This window comes from Mus caroli, unplaced genomic scaffold (genome assembly GCF_978045245.1).
Source record: "Mus caroli unplaced genomic scaffold, Mus_caroli_1 scaffold_9, whole genome shotgun sequence".
Classification (NCBI taxonomy): Eukaryota; Metazoa; Chordata; class Mammalia; order Rodentia; family Muridae; genus Mus; species Mus caroli.
The window spans coordinates 71,922,920-71,926,242 of NW_028227264.1; the positions used below are offsets into that span (position 1 = coordinate 71,922,920).

Below are 3,323 nucleotides of genomic sequence, written 5' to 3' on the forward strand. Positions count from 1 at the left end.
CATATCCCCATAGTTCTGATCTTAGCAGAGAAGGCTAGCCATTCCTTTAGACATCAGCTATGTCATTTTCTATAATTAGTGTTTACAGCTTAAGGAATATAGGAGTGCCATTCACTGTCTGTCATCATCACAGTCTTCTTGCAAGTAAACTATTTGTGAGGTCCTGCAAAATGGTATTTTCTTTCTTTAAAGTGCTGAAACTAATTCCCAACACAAGTGTTTTCCTCCTTGCAAATAAATCTTAATTGCTTATGCTCAGCTTATGTTTAACATTACCTTGCTCTAGTATAGCTAGCTATATAAGGCATAAGGCACAGTGCAATAGAGAAACTGATCAATAGAAAGTTAGCAAGAGGAATGTCCATCCAGAGACTGCCCCACCTGGGGATCCATCCCATAAACAATCACCAAACCCAGACACTATTGTGGATGCCAACAATAGCAGAAACCTGTTATATCTGTCTCCTGAGAGGCTCCAACAGTACCTGACAAATACAGAGGTGGATGCTTACAGCCCACCATTGAACTGAGCACAGCCTACCATTGAACTGAGTTAGAGAAAGTACCCAAGGAGCAGAAGGGGTTTCCAACCACATAGGAGGAACAACAATATGAACTAATAGGTACCCCCCAGAGCTCCCAAGGATTAAACCACCAACCAAAGAGTACACATGTTGGGACTCGTGGCTCCAGCTAAATATGTAGCAGAGGATGGTCTAGTCAGTCATCAATGAGAGGAGAGGCCCTTAGTCCTGTGAAGACTCTATGTCCCAGTGTAGGGGAATGCCAGGGCCAGGAAGCAGGAGTGGCTAGGTTGGTGAGCAGGGGGAGAGGAGAGGGGATAGGGGGTTTTTGGAAGGGAAACAAGGAAAGGGGATAGATAGTATTTGAAATGTATTTAAAGAAAATATCTAATAAAAATGTTTTAAAAAAATTACTGAATCAGGATCTAAGGATGAAGTAAGGAATCTCCCTTTGGAAGCCTTCCAGGACATCTTTTTAAAAATTGAGAATCACTCAAATAGATGTGCTATTATTTCTATACTCCTCCTACCCTATGTCCTGAATAAAAATATAGTTAAAAGAAAGAAGGAAAGAAAGAAAGAAAGAAAGAAAGAAAGAAAGAAAGAAAGAAAGAAAGAAAGAAAGAAAGAAAGAAAAAGAAAGAAAGACAGACAGGAAGGAAGGAAGGAAGGAAGGAAGGAAGGAAGGAAGGAAGGAAGGAAGGAAGGAAGGAAGAAAGAAAGGAAGGAAGGAAGAAAGGAAGGAAGAAAGTTAGCAAGAGAATGAGCATGAGAGAGTGAGCAAGAGAGATAGAGAAAGAGACAGGAGAAAGTGTGTGTGTGTGCGTGTGTGTGTGTGTGTGTGTGTGTGTGTGTGTGTGTACTAACAGAAGATTGTTATGTTAGTGGCTGGGTAGTACAACCAGGCATGCATGGTAGACAGAGAAATTGAAAACCTCGCAACTCTCCTGTCCACAAGACCTGATTCCTTAGCAGTCTGAATGTAGTGATAGAAACCTCAGTTTTCTGGAGAGTGAGTGGTTTTCATTCCTTTCTTTTCTTTCTTTCTTTTTTTTCTTTTTCTTTTTCTTTTTCTTTTTCTTTTTCTTTTTCTTTTTCTTTTTCTTTTTCTTTTTTTTTTTTGTCTCAGAAAGCTTTACTTTTACTTGGTCTAATACTTGACAGAGGCTCCAGAGCGGTTACAAAGCTGCCTAGTGGCTTGAGAGGTTCATTCAGATGGAGGTCCCAAGGCAGGCTGGTGCAGAGCAGAGGTGGAGCCCCTTGGAAGGCACAGAGGCCTCCTAGTCTTGTTTGAGAGTGAAGCGCCAAAAAAGATACTTGCCCAAAAATCCCTGGGGCACTCCAGTCTGCACTGGTTTTGGCCCTGCCATCCTATGGAGGTTGGTCAGGTGGTTGTCCATCTTCTTGGTGAGCTTCACCTCCTTATCCAGGAAGTGATTTTCCAAGAAGTTACAGAGTTGAGGGTCTGCGCAGGCAGACTCAAGGATATGCAGATCCAAGAGGGCCTGGTTCAGGTTCTTCTCCATGGCCAAGACAGCTTCCATGGCCTCCTGGGTTTTACCCTATTCATCTTGAAATGGCTTCTGCACATCCTGGAAGAGTGCACGGCCCCCGCAATCGTTCTGCAACTCAAGGAGACACTAGGCATCCTCTTGCTTCTCCTTGGCTAATTCGCAGAAGTGGCCTACGCCCTCCAGAGCCACCTCATCCTGGTCAAAAAAGAAGCCCAGAGAGAGGTAGGTGTAGGCGGCTGGCAGATGCAGGTTGACCAGGCAGTTCACAGCAGCTTCCACTTCAGTGGAATAATTCTGACGAATCTGAGAGGTCATGACTGATCCAGAGTATGAGCTAACCGCGAAGAGATGGTGCAGACTGGTCCTAGGAGCTGAAGGCGGCAAGGAGATGGTCCAGGAGACTGCGACTGGAGAGACTTGTAAGACAGCTGGAAGCAAGCACAGTGGGAGTCCCTGGGTCTGTTCCGTTCAAACACTGTTAAAGCAAGACACAGATCCACGGGACCTCCAAGGCTCTGTAAGCCTAATTGAAGCCCGGTTCTTACATCCATGAGGAATGGCAGCAGCCAGCAGTGAGGCATCTTCTTGATTCCAGATCCAGTTGATCTGACAATGAAATTTAAGTATCACACAGTTGACTTGATATTTGTCAGTGACATTCACTATACTTTCTTCTGAACCATGAGGTTTGTAGATTCAGTGTCCTGTAATAAAAAGAAGCCCTGACCACTATTCTTCTTCAATTTTGGCTGTTTCTGTGAGCATGTCCGTCTTCTCACTGAAGCCCATCTGAACTGTCCCATTCAGTACTGGAGAAAACATATCTTATATTTCAAATTAGAGTAAATATGGTAGCATGATGCCTCAACTCATTAAAAATTAATATTAATCTCTGCTAGTTTGGCAAAAAATGATTGACATCTGAGAGTAGACTCAAAAATTACTGATGCCTTTGAGAGAAGAAAGCTATGCTATTTATCAAGTCACATCTTAAGTGTTTTTCATGGTTACCAACATGTCAAATATTTATTAAAATGGAACTGCACCAAAACAGAGGTGTTAGTGACTGTACAGATGAACTCTGATGCAAAGGGCAAATATTTCATAAGCAGGGTATACTCTCCAGTTATACTGGATACAGTTTCTTCCTAAAGAACATCAGAGAAAACTGTAGTCACTGTCCTGAGTTCTACAGTCTTTACAGTGGTGTCAGTATCTGCATTGATGTCTTCTCCATAGTTAGATTGTCTTGCAAATCTAAAGGATGATTTCTCATACAGCACAA

General features: G+C 42.7%; 1 pseudogene; it reads right to left on the reverse strand.

Moving 5' to 3' along the window:
• Window positions 1-1,804: 1,804 nt before the first annotated feature.
• LOC110303632 (ferritin light chain 1-like) lies at window positions 1,805-2,353 on the reverse strand (annotated as a pseudogene).
• Between the last annotated feature and the right edge of the window lie 970 nt (window positions 2,354-3,323).